A 14025-nucleotide genomic window follows, 5' to 3' on the forward strand; every position below is an offset into this window, starting at 1 on the left:
CTTAAACCGGCCAGCGTGGAGGCCCCCGCCCGGGTCCCTTTCCCACTTGCCCGGCCCTAGGAAAGCCCAAAGATCCCCTTTTAGCACAAACCCCACATATCCACCTACACCCCAAAGAACCCTCATTTCGAGTGAAAGTCCCATCCCTTCCCTTGTCCAAATATATACCACATTGGCTCCTTTAGTCTCTACACCCGCGCGCAGTGATACAAAAAAGAAGAAAATACAGTCATGAGGTTACATCGGCACATGGCCATTCCTCAATTTGTCAGTTCTGCCACAGTCCTTCTGCTTTCGCAAACTCCTCCGCTGCTTCCGCCGTTCCAAAATAAAAGTCCCTGAGCTTGTAAGTCACCCTCAGCTTCGCTGGATATACAATGCCGCACCGCACCTTGCTAATGTACAGTGCCCTCTTCACCCGGTTGAAGGCAGCCCGCCTCCTTGCCAGCTCCACCGTAAAGTCCTGGTATACACGTATACCAGCTCCACCCCACTGAACCACCCGCTTCTGCTTGGCCCAGCTCAGGACCTTCTCCTTCACCCTGTACCTACGGAAGCACAGAGTCACTGCCCTTGGCGGCTCACTCGCCTTTGGTACAGGCCTCCACGACCGATGAGCCCGATCCAGTTCATATCGGGAGGGATCCTCCCCCTCCCCCAATAGTTTTGCCAACATCGCGGCAAAATACTCAGTCGGCTTCGGTCCTTCAACTCCTTCGGGCAGCACCACAATCCTCAAATTCTGTCGCCTGGTTCTGTTTTCCAGGTCTTCCATTTTTCCTCGCAGATCCTTGTTAGTATCCATCACCTTCCGCATCTCTTTCCCCATCGAGGCAAGTTGATCACCGTGTTGCAATAACGTCTCCTCCACTTCTTTCAGCGTCTCCCTTGCTCTCGCACCTCCGCCACTGCGCTCGCCACCTCCGTCCTCACCGGGGAAACCGCCTCCTCCACCAGCACACTCAAAACCTCCCTCATCTCCTTCCTCACCGTCTCCATGCATTTCGCAATCTGCGCCAACTGCTTTTCAAATTCCGCAGCTTAGTTATTTCTTCAGCCGTAAGCAGTGCGGCCTTCCCTGGTGCTCCAGCCTCCATTTTCCTTGGTGACCCCGCGGTGACCTTTCCACTCCCCGACGGACCTTCAGCTGTTTTTTTTTCGGCCGTTTTCTTGCTCACCCTCGACATTTTTCTTTGTTCTTTTTTTCCTCCTGTGTCTTCACTGTGCCTCCTCCGTGCCTTCTCCATGCTTCTGCCGCCTCAGTGGACGCTGGGACCGGGCTTAAAGCCCCGAAAATGCCGTTGCCAAACGGGAGCCCTCCATTGTGCGGCCGCCTCCCCCTCCTGCCCGCCGTCACCGGAAGTCCTGAACTGTCCTTTCAACAGTGCAACCGCCTCTTCGTACGAGTCCGCATCTCTGATTAATAGGAATATTTTGTGGCTATCCGAGCGTTGAGGTGACGCAGCTTATGCGCCCCGGAGATGTCTTCGATCGAGGAGTCGAGGTAGGCCTCGAAACAACTCAGTCAGGCTTAAGAGTGGCGTCCATTGTGATATCTTAGCTTATTTAAATTGATGACCATCAATTCACACGAGTCGAGTTGTAGAAGAGAACAGTGGTTTTAATAAGCAAAGAAGTATGCCAGCCTGCTGCTGCTCCCGCACTGAGAGCTGGCCACAGGTCTGCCATTTATATACCTCCCCCAAGGGGCAGAGCCAACAGAAGCATCAACACAACAACAGTAAGTAACAGTGAATAAGAACAACAGTGAACATATATACAGTGGTGGATAACAGTAGGACGAATAACAAATAACTGTAAATATATATATAGTAGCATTACGTGGTTCACCACATGTAGTACAGTATCTTGCAAGATCTGAGCATTTTGTTATGATGCCCTCTCTGATGGGGAGGTGTAAATAAAGTTAACTTAATAATAAAAAAACGAGGGTAGCACCATGGTGCAGTGGTTAGCATTGATGCCTCATGGCGGCGAGGTCCCAGGTTTGATCCCGGATTTGGGTCACTGTCCGTGTGGATTTTGCACATTCTCCCCGTGTTTGCGTGGGTTTTGCCCCCACAACCCAAAGATGTGCAGGGTAGGGGAATTGGCCATACTAAGTTGCCCCTTAATTGGAAAAATTGAATTGGGTACTCTAAATTAAAAAAATAAATTAAAAAAATAAACAAAGGTTGTCTGTTGTTGAGCATGCGTTCGTCTTCCTTGGTACAAAATACATAGAAACGGAGAAAATAGGAGGAGGAAGAGGCCATTCGGCCCTTCGAGCCTGTTCCTCAATTCATTATGATCATGGCTGATCATCCAACTCAATAGTCTGATCCAGCCTTTTCCCCATATCCTTTGATCCCCTTCGCCCAAGTGCTATATCTTAATGTTTGAAAACATACAGAGTTTTGGCCTGAACTGCTTTCTGTGGTAGCACAGGCCGACCAGTCTCTGGGTGAAGAAATTTCTTCTCCGCAGTCCTAAATGGTCTATCCCGTATTCTCAGATTGTGACCCCTAGTTCTAGATACCCCACCATCGGCAACATCCTTCCTACATCTACCCTGTCTGGTCTTGTTAGAATTTTATAGGTTTCTATGAGATCCCCCTCATTCTTCTAAACATCAACGAATACAATCCTGACCAACTCAATTTTTCCTCATACGTCAGTCCTGCCATCCCAGGAATCAGTTTGGTAAACCTTTGTTGCACTCCTTCTATAGCAAGATCATCTTTCCTCAGATAAGGAGACCAAAAACGGAATACAATATTCCAATATATGTGGCCTCACCAGGGCCCTGTATAATTGCAGCAAGACATCCCTGCTCCTGTACTCTAATCCTCTCGCTATGGAGGCCACATATCATTTGCCTTCTTACCGCCTGCTGCACCTGTTTGCTTACCTTCAACGACTGGTGTACAAGGACACCCAGGTCTCGTTGCACATTCCCCTCTCCTAATTTATGGCCATTCTGATAATAATCTGTCTTTTTGTTTTTGCCAGCAAAGTGGATGACTTCACATTTCTCCAAATTATACTGCATCTGACATTCATTTGCCCACTCGCTCAACTTGCCCAAATTGCACTGAAGGATCCCTGGATCCTCCTCACCCTTCAACCCAGCTCTGTGTCGTCTGCAAATCTGGAGATATTACATTTTGTTCAATCATCTGAATCATTAACATATATTGTGAATAGCTGCAGTCTCAGCACCGATCTGTGCAGAACCCCACTAGTCACTGGATTCTCCAGTCGCCGACGCTGAAATCGCGTTCGGCGACTGGCCGGAGAATCCAAGTTTACGACAGAATTGGGGGGCGGTGCCGCCTTTGCAATGCTCCGCCCCCTCCAAAGCGGCATACTCTCTTTGTATCGACGGCCTCAGGACATTGCCTGAGGCCCGCTCCCTGATGCTCCGCCCCCACTGGCTGAGTTCCCGACGGCATGGGTCTCTCATGGTCTCACCCATTGGGAACTCAGCATGGCGGCTGCTGACTCAGTCCAGCGCCGCCACAGTCGGGGGAGGGCCTATCCGCGGGCAGGGTGGGACATTATTCGGGGCTGGAGGAACTGTAGGAGCATGGTCCGGGGTGCGTGAGACGGCTTAAAGGGGGACTATTTTGCGGGCTGGGTCCGCGAGCGGCCTCCACCATGAAGCATGGCGTGGCCGCTGCAGGCCGTCGCCATGCGCATGCGTGGCCTCGGACCCAGCAATTCTCCGGGGCGTATCGGCAGCTAGAGCCTGGTGCTGGGAATCGGTGGCCATTTTGCGTCTGTTTTCCTGCCGTTCCCATGCTGGAATGGGGCCATAGCCCCAGAATCGGAGAATCCAGCCCCATGTCTCCTGTCTGTCATCCAGTTTTCTATCTATCTCAATACACTACCCCCAATCCCATGTGTTTTTAACTTTACACATTAAACTTATGTGAGGCTTTGTCACAGGCCTTCTGAAAGTCCAAATAAACTACATCCTCTGGCTCCCCTTGTCAACTCTACTGGTTGCATACTCAAAGAATTCCAGTAGATTTGTCAAGCATGACTTTCCTTTCATAAATCCAGACTGACTCTGTCCGATCCTGCCACTGTTTCCCAAGTGTTGTCCCCACGACCGATGTCAAGATTATTCGTTTATAGTTTTCCGTTTTCTCTATACCTCCCTTTTTAAATAGTGGAGTTACATTAGCTACCCTCCAATCTGCAGGAACTCTTCCAGAGTCTGTAAAATCTTGGAAGATAATCACCAATCCAGCCATTATTTCTAGAGCCACTTCCTTAAGTACTCTGGGATGTAGATAATCAGGCCCTGGGGATTTAACGACCTCTGAGCCCATTAATTTCCCCAATACCATCTCTCTACTAATACTGATCTCCTTCAGTTCTTCTTTTTCACTAAACCATGTGTTCCCAACTCTGAGGTACATGGTTATACTGCTGTGATAAAGACTTGTTGCTGCTGTGGTGTTGAGAACAAGGAGATGTGGACAATTGTGCTAGTTTCCATGCAGCAAGTGGATCTGAAAAGCTGCATTCTTATCTGTGCTTATGTATCTAAATTTATGTCCACCCGCTTATAAATAGCAAGAAAGCAGTGGCTGATAAATAATATTATAGAATTTCTAACAAAGAAGGACATATTCAGACTATTTTCATTCTTTGTGATTTTGTTACAGACACACAAAAGAAAGAATGGTGTGTAATCCTTAATAATAACAGAATACGTAAAGAATATTAGGGTGGCACACTGGGACAGTGGTTCGCACTGCTGCCTCAAAGTGCTAAAGACCCGGGTTCGATTCTGATCTAGTGTGTCTGTTTGTTTGGAGTCTGCATGTTCTCCCCTTGTCTGTGTGGGTTCCCTCCGGGTGCTCCGGTTTCCTCCCACAGTCCAAAGATGTACAGGTTAGGTGGATTGGTCATGCTAAATTGCTTCTGGGTGTCCAAAGGTTCGGTGGGGTTACAGCAGGGGCGTAGGCCTGGGTGGATGCCCGTTTGGAGGGTCGGTGCACATTCGATGGACCGAATGCCTTCCTTCTACACTGTAGGGATTCTGTGAATATGAATAGATCCAAGGGAAAAATCGGAAGCGAAAATCAGAAATAAAAACAGAAAATGCTGCGTTTGTTATGTCTGACAGCCATATTCACCATTAACCGATTCTGACCCAAAATTTAGATTATACTAAATTCCCGACCATTCACGGTTATCAATATGAATGTCTTCGGACGACAGACCTCAGCCAATTATCTTAAAATGTTCTAAAAATGCTGCAAGGTCTGCAAAATTATCAAAATATTTTATCATTATACTAGCTTTATATCTTCAAAATTTTGCTTTGAAACAATCCATGACTGAAACAACAAGAAAGTGATTAATCTCTGATGACTGAATGAGTCAATGCAATACATGCAGTGTGCTGCTTTTAGACACTGAGCCAGAGAGGCTTTTGAATTAGCCTCACTGGCCCTGAAGAAAGAATAAATATTAGCTGTGGTTCCTGTTCCTGATTGTTGGCGAGTGGTTCCTGTTGATGACAACCAAGGACAAACTCAGGCTGTGATGTCTCCCTCCTCTTACTCATCAATACCCAGCATGACTCACTGCCTTGCTGGGAGGAAGGATAAGGTCAGAACATATATTTTGAAGGAATTGAAATGATTATACTTTGAATTAAAGATATTCAGAGGAGTAAAATAAAGACATTTCTTAACCAGGAGCTAATGTATATGTAATTCTTATATATGCACCATAAAATGCAAAATGTCTGTGTGTGAAGTTCTAAATACATTCTTGAACTAATGTATATATACTTTTTTTTAATGTATTTTATTACAAACATGTATCAAAACAGGTTACAGCGAATAAACACCCCGGGAAACATACTTCCCAACAATCAACTATACAGTCTGAACAGATTATTCCCCTTTTTTAACCCCGCCCCACGATGAGCAGCCCCTCAAACACGGTCACAAACATCCCCCACCTTTCCTCAAACCCCCTGAAGAGCCCCTTAATCTTCTCTAATCTTCTCTAATCACAGGAAGTCGTACAGGTTACCCAACCAATCCGCAACCCCGGTGGCGATGCCGACCGCTACTCCAGTAAAATTTGTCACCGTGCAGTCAAAGAGGTGAAGGCCACGACATCGGCCTTCCGCCTCTCCATGAGCTCCGGCTTCTCTGAAACCCCAAATATCGCCACCAAAGGGTTCAGGTCCACCTCCTCCTCCACTATCCTGGCTAAGACCACGAACATTCCCACCCGAGAATCTTCCCAATGTTTCACAACCCCAAAACATGTGCGCATGATTCACTGGCCCCCGCTCACACCTCTCACACTCATCTGCTACCCCCTGAAAGAATACACTCATTCTCGCCCGAGTCATATGCACTCTGTGCACCACCTTAAAGCTTCTTCCTCACCTTTGAATTACCTTCGGGAGATGAAAGACATGAATTAAGTTACCTTGGGGAAAGGTTCATTGAAGGTATACTTTGTGTATGGCTTGGCATTTCAGTTAGTGGTGAGAGCAACTCAACACGAGTAATTATTATGTGCCAATTAGCTGTGTGATATCTAATTCTGTCATCAGATATGTGGGAGATCCCCCATCACTCCATTACCTACACCAATGGATAATGCCCCCCTGCCTATAATCAACATCTCCTCTTCTGCAATGGTGAGGGCATCTATGACAAGAGGGTCACCCCTTGGTTCTCTGCCTCTTCCTGTAGTTGCGTTGTCTCTTGTCCTGCATTGAGAGAAGGGGGGGGGGGTGATAATTGGGCCGTGTGGGGAAGACGGAATGACAACTGTTGTGAAGCATCACTGTGAGCGATGGGTGTGATCTTGCACCAAGATGAGTGTGTGTCTGAGTTTTGGGTGGCTAAATGGGGATGTGGTGAAGGGCCTTTACTGAGAGGAGTGAAAAGAAGGACGTGTTGTTCTGAGGTGTGATGGGCAGTTTAATGCTAGGGAAGTGGGAAAGTGGTGGTACACCTGAAGGTGGGACACTGTTTATCTTAAATTCTGATGTCAGCGAACCTCTTTTGACACTGAATCCAGCTGCAAGACCACACTCGTCCTGCTGATTGCTTCAGAAACCTCCAGATGCACCTGCTAAGTTTACATGGTTGACCTCTTCCTCCCATCCATTGGAAGTAACATTTCTCACCTGGCCCTGCTGTATCAACTCCAGGAAAATGTGAAAGATTTGGGGGTGGTCCAGCAGGGACAGCTTTCCCACTCATCACATTTCCATCCTCTGCAGCCCTGAAAAACAATGTTGAATGCAACCATTTTGACTCCTACTGAGGACCCCTTAAATAAAAATTGGCAGACGTGGGTCATCATCATGCCTGCACACTAATTGGTCAGAGAACCTGGAAGTGGGATGCGAATGCTGTGGCTGAGTTAAACACCCATGGCAAGGCCTGAGACAACAATTTGCTCAGCCCCATCCCCCGCCACAACCTGACACGGCGGCACAGTGGTTAGCACTGCTGCCTCACAGCACCACGGACCCGGGTTCGATTCCGGCCTTGGGTGACTTTGTGGAGTTTGCACGTTTTCCCCGTGTCTGCGTGGCTTTCCTCTGGGTGCTCCGTGTTCTCCCACAGTCCAAAGATATGCAGGTTAGGTGGATTGGCCATTCTAAACTGACTCTCAGTGCCCAAAAGGTTATTTGGGGTTACTGGGTTGCAGGAATAGGGTGGGATAGCCTATGTAGGGTGCTCCTTCGGAGGGTTGGTGTAGACTGGATGAGCCAAATGGCCTCCTGCACTGTAGCGATTCTATGATTCTAACCCACCCACCCTGCTCTCCCACTACCATGAGCTGGCCACTTCCATTAAAATTCCACCTGAAGCTTTTCTCGCTGGAAGTCAAGTTTCCATGGAAACCATGATATCATAAAACTTTAATTATTCACAATAAGTTTGTCAGTGGCAGTTTGTTCGTGAATGAACAGACAAACTGGAGTGAAATGTACAGAGGGGCAGCAATTATTCGTCTGCCAGCAGAGTTCAAACAGACAGTACTGGATGGGCTGAGAGAAATGGGAAGGCTGTTAGTGAGATTACAGGCCAACAGTGCACTGGATGGAAGGTTGATGAGTTTGGGATGGAGCTATTGGGGTTGCTACTCAGAAAGAGGCAGCAACGGGGCAGCACAGTGGCGCAGTGGGTTAGTCCTGTTGCCCTGTTCGATCCCGGCCCCGGGTCACTGTCCGTGTGGAGTTTGCACATTCTCCCCGTGTTTGCGTGGCTTTCGACCCCTCAACCCAAAGATGTGCAGGCTAGGTGGATTGGCCACGCAAAATTGCCCCTTAATTGGAAAACATTGATTGGGTACTGTAAATTTATATAAAAAAGAAAGAGGCAGCAACAGGTATCTCAATGACCCCTCTGGAGAATGCCAAGAGAAAGAAGCACAAAAGTTTTTGGCAGAGAATTTCAGGGCCAAGGATGGAGGCAAAACAGTAGTAATGAGTTGGGATGGTGATTGAGAAGTACAAAGTACCCAGGATGGGAGAAGCAATGGCCAGAGAGAGGTGGGGGGGGGGGGGGGGAGAAGAGAACGGGCCATGAGAGGGAACAAAGAGGACTTTGGTTTAGAGAAGCAGCTCTAATACACACAGGTGAATGGTCACAGAATTTGGGATGGATAGCAAGGACATGTCCTAGGTATAACAATCTTACTCTACGTGATTCATACTACATGGACCGAAGGTTGTTACATTCAGTACAATCTGTACCTTAATGACACAATATCCAATTAACCAACTGTCAGTCTACAGGTGTGGAATTTTTGGTCCACTAAATCTTAAAGAACTCCACAAAATAGAGCCCACAAAACAAGTTGTTCGTCAGGATCCCTCTGTGGGCAAAAATACGGATTCATGGTTAGTCCTGATTCTTTACGTTTACTGGGTGAAAAAAGGGAAATGATTGTGTGCACCCCAGAAAAAACTTCACACCAAATGAGTTACTAACTGCAAAGGAAGCAGCATAAAAAGGGAGAACTTGCATTTGCATTGCACCTTTCACAGTCTCAGAGTGTCCCAAAGTGGTTCACAACCAATTAAATTCTTTTGAGGTGTAGTTACTGTTGTAATGTAGAAAGCCTCGCAGCCAGTTTGAACACAGCATGGTCTCACAAACAGCAATAAAATAAACGATTAGATAATCTGTTTTAGCGATGTTGCTTTAGGGACAAATGTTCGTCTGTACAATGGGAGATCTTGCCTGATGTGTTTTGAATAGTATCTGTGGTACATGAGCGTACTGCTGTGATATGTTGATGTTGCTGCTGTGGTTATGAGAAGCAGGAAATGAGGACAATTATGGTAGGTTCCATTGAGCAAGTGAATGCAGAAAGCTGTCATTATAAGTGTTTAAATTTATGTCTGTCAGCTCATGAATAGCAAGGAAGCAGTGACTGAGAAGCAGCATTGTTACAGAGTTTCTAACAAAGCAAGTCATATTTCGACTTTCTTTCACTTTTAGTGATACTGTCAAGAGAATATGAAAGAAAGAATAGTGTGTGACTTAATAATAACAGAATACAGAAAGAAAATGAGCGCAACCAAAGGAAAAAAGAGCCGCAAATGTCAATAATCTGAAATAAGAATAGAAAATACTTACTAGTAATACACAACAGATATGCTAGCCCCTAAAATTTAATTCAAGCAGTTTAATTCTATAAATATGGAAGGGTTAAAATTGCATTTTAGAGAAATGACAAGCTTTCATTTACAAAGTGCATTATTTGTAAAAGAATCTGAACGATGTTGTTGCCAAAACTAATTTACTGTGTGTTTACTGAATCATATTATAAAAATAATTCAAGCTGATGATGGGATTTGCCAACAAATAAAACAGGGATAAGTCCAGGTTGGTTGTCCCTGACGAATATACACCTTGCCTTATCAATTTGACTGAACATTTGGTGCATATTCATTACTCTGTCATTTGTTGATGTTAGTGTGAATATCTTCCAGCAACAACCTCAGTCAGTTATCTTAAAATCTCCAATAAATGCTGCAATGTTTACAAAATTATCAAAATATTTTTATTGTATTAAAAATGTAAAGTTTATGATTCTTATGTTTTGGGACTGTCTCTTTAATTTAGGGTAAAATGGAAGAAGGAAGTGTGGTCATGTGTTCTGAATTTTGTGCAACAACAAGCTTGGGTGACTTGGTTGTTTAAGGTTCAAGAGCGCCCAGGTTGTTTTACTGGTAAGAGGGTGCAAGATGTTCACACCTGTGATTCACATTTGTGATTGCTGAGGATAGCCTGTTAGCCTTTTGGGGGTTAATTAGCGGAAGTGATGGGGGACGGTGTGGGGGGGGGGGGGGGGTCTCACCTGTTGTCTGGAGAAGGGAAGAACAGCCACATTAAGTGCCACTCAGGCAATTAACTGGACAGCGGCAGGCCTTCCCAAGAATCAAGGACAATGGGTACAGAAGTCCCAACACCGAGGACTACCAGTCAATCAGAGACCAGTTGTGGAGGTGAGACCCCCACAGACACGGGGAGAATGTGCAAACTCCACACGGACAGTGACCCGGGGCCGGGATCGAACCTGGGCCTTCGGCGCCATGAGGCAGCAGTGCTAACCACTGCACCATCGTGCTCCCCATATTGATCTTTATTACACCAACTTTGGGAGAACCCACACGGTCTTTTGCCTGAGTTCTTACTTACTCAGTTACATGTTTTTTTTAAAACCTGATGCAATATCAATTACCACAAAGACGAGAGTAGTGGAATAATCAAGTCTTTATTGAGCAAAGATGTTGTGCCTCCTGTAGCTGGAAACAGAATGGCTGCAGCACCGGCGAGCACACACATTTATACGCCACCTACTGGGCGGAGCCAGCAGGCAGGGATTTACCCATGTACCTCTATTATACGTGTCTTACCGTAATACATATAATACTGCTAGTGGTGACTACCACATTCACCCCCTGTTAAAAAAAGGGTCCAGCGGGGGGGGGTGGAAAAAAGAATTACAAGCTCAGTCTGTCGGGGGCCTTGACCCTCCTCTGCGATCGCCTCAGTCCTGGTGGTGATGTGGGCGCCGACTTGGTCACCTGTGACTCCGGGAGCGTGTTGTCCTCGTCTTCGTCACCCCTGAGGGGAACCAATGGGAGGACGGATCCTCCTGGGGCGGGGTCTGCGGTGAGGTTTGCTGGGGGGAGGACGGGTTCAGGAACTGTCAGCCATGTTGGTAGCGAGACCCCGGAGGTAGACTTCCTGGGGAAGGCCAAGAGACGTTCATAAGGGGTCTCGTTAGTCGCGGTGCAGAGGAGCAATCGGATGGAGTGGAGCGCGTCGGGGAGGACCTCCTGCCAGCGGGAGAACGGGAGATTTTTAGACCGCAAGGCCAGCAGGTCGGCCTTCCAGACCGTCCCGTTCTCCCTCTCCACCTGCCCGTTTCCCCGGGAGTTGTAGCTGGTCGTCCTGCTCAAGGCGGTGCCCTTGCTAAGCAGAAACTGACGCAGCTCATCACTCATAAAGGAGGATCCCCGATCACTGTGGACGTAGGTGGGGAAACTGAACAGAGTGAAGATGCTGTGGAGGGCTTTAACGATCGTGGCAGAAGTCATATCGGGGCATGGGCTGGCGAAAGGGAACCGAGAGTACTCATCGACCACGTTCAGAAAGTACGTGTTGCGGTCGGTGGAGGGGAGGGGCCCTTTGAAGTCCATGCTGAGGCGCTCAAAGGGGTGTGAGGCCTTCACCAGGTGCGCTTGATTTGGCCGGTAGAAGTGCGGCTTGCACTCCGTGCAGACCTGGCAGTCTCTGGTGACAGTCCTGACCTCCTCAATGGAGTAGGGCAGGTTGCAGGCCTTGATGAAATGGAAGAACCGGGTGACCCCTGGGTGGCAGAGGTCTTAGTGGAGAGCCTGGAGTCAGTCCACTTGTGCGCTGGCACATGTACCGCGCGATAGGGCATCAGGGGGCTCGTTGAGCTTTCCCGGGTGATACAAAATCTTGTAATTATAGGTGGAGAGCTTGATCCTCCACTTCAAGATCTTGTCGTTTTTGATCTTGTCCCGCTGTGTGTTATTGAACATGAAGGCAACCGACCATTGGTCAGTGAGGAGAGTGAATCTCCTGCCGGCTAGGTAATGCCTCCAATGTTGCACAGCTTCCACAATGGTTTGGGCCTCCTTTTCGACAGAGGAGTGCCGAATTTTGGAGGCCTGGAAGGTGCGGGAAAAGAAGGCCACGGGCCTGCCCGCCTGGTTGAGGGTGGCGGCCAGAGCTACGTCCGATGCATCGCTCTCGACCTGAAAGGGGAGGGACTCGTCGACCGCGTACATCGTGGTCTTGGCGATGTCTGCCTTGATGTGGTTGAAGGCCTGGCGGGCCTCAGCCGTCAGGGGAAAAACGGTGGACTGAATGAGTGGGCGGGCCTTGTCCGCATAATTAGGGACTCACTGGGTATAGTAGGAGAAAAATCCCAGGCAACGTTTCAGGGCCTTGGGGCAGTGGGGGGAGAGGGAATTCCATGAGGGGGCGCATACGGTCGGCGTCAGGCCCTAGAACTCCATTTTCCACGACATAGCCAAGGATGGCTAAACGGTTGGTGCGGAACACGCATTTCTCCTTATTGTACGTGAGGTTAAGGAGTTTGGCGGTCTGGAGGAATTTTTGGAGGTTAGCGTCGTGGTCCTACTTGTCGTGGCCGCAGATGGTGATGTTATCTAGGTACGGGAAGGTGGCCCGCAGTCCGTACCGGTCAACCATTCGGTCCATCTCACGTTGGAAGACCGAGACCCCATTAGTGACGCTGAAGGGAACCCTAAGGAAGTGTGAGAGGTGGCCATCTGCTTCGAATGCAGTGTATTGGCGGTCTTCCGGGCGGATGGGGAACTGGTGGTAGGCGAACCTCAGGTCTATTGTGGAAAAGATCCGATACTGCGCAATCTGATTGACCATGTCAGATATGCGTGGGACGGGGTAGGCGTCGAGCTGCGTGGTCTGACTGTAGCCAATGACCATCCTGTGCTTCTTCCCAGTCTTTACTGCTACCACTTGAGCTCTCCAGGGGCTGTTGCTGGCCTCAATGACCCCTTCCCGCAGAAGCCGTTGGACCTCCGACTGATGAAGGTCCTGTCCTGGGCACTGTACCGTCTGCTCCTGGTGGCGATGGGTTTGCAATCCGGAGTGAGGTTCGCAAACAAGGAAGGTGGATCGACCTTAAGGGTCGTGAGGCCGCATACGGTGAGGGGGGGGCTGGGGGGGGGGGGGGGGGCGTCCGCCGAATTTTAAGGTTAAGCTTTGGAGGTGGCACTGGAAGTTCAGGCCGAGTAACAGGGCAGCGCAGAGGTGGGGGAGGACGTAGAGCTGGAAGTTGCTAAACTCTATGCCTTGGACGGTGAGGGTCGTGATGCAGTACCCCCGGATTTCCACGGAATGGGGTCCGGAGGCCAGGGAGATTTTCTGGGTAACGGGGTCTATCGCGAGGGAGCAGCACCTTACCATCATGGGGTGGATGAAGCTCTCTGTGCTCCTGGAGTCAAAAAGGCAGGTCGTCTCGTGCCCATCGATCTTCACTGTCATTGTTGCGGTCGCGAGGTTGCGGGGCCGGGACTGATCCAAGGTGATCGAGGCGAACTGCGGCAGATGCTGGGAGGTCCCGGGCTGGTCAGTGGTGGTGGAGATAGTGGCAGGCGATGAACGGCCAGACGAGCAGGGGTCCTGAGGCGCCGTCCAAAATGGCGCCGAGGATGGCGGCGCCAACGGGGTGGGCGGCATCAAAGATGGGTTCACGGGCCGCATGTGGCCTGCGGAGAAGAAGATGGCGACCTCCACGGGCCGCCCGTGGCTTGCGAGGAGGAAAATGGCGGCACCCCTGAGTCACACGTGGGGGGTGCAGGAACGCCGGGCCTGGAAACAGCAGTGACCGACCAGGCCTGGCAAACAGAAACTAATTGTCCCTTCGTTCCACATCCATTGCAGGTCGCGCTCCGCGCAGGGCAGCGTTACCGGGGGTGTTTGTTCT

Source organism: Scyliorhinus torazame, chromosome 6 (assembly GCF_047496885.1).
Source record: "Scyliorhinus torazame isolate Kashiwa2021f chromosome 6, sScyTor2.1, whole genome shotgun sequence".
NCBI lineage: Eukaryota > Metazoa > Chordata > Chondrichthyes > Carcharhiniformes > Scyliorhinidae > Scyliorhinus > Scyliorhinus torazame.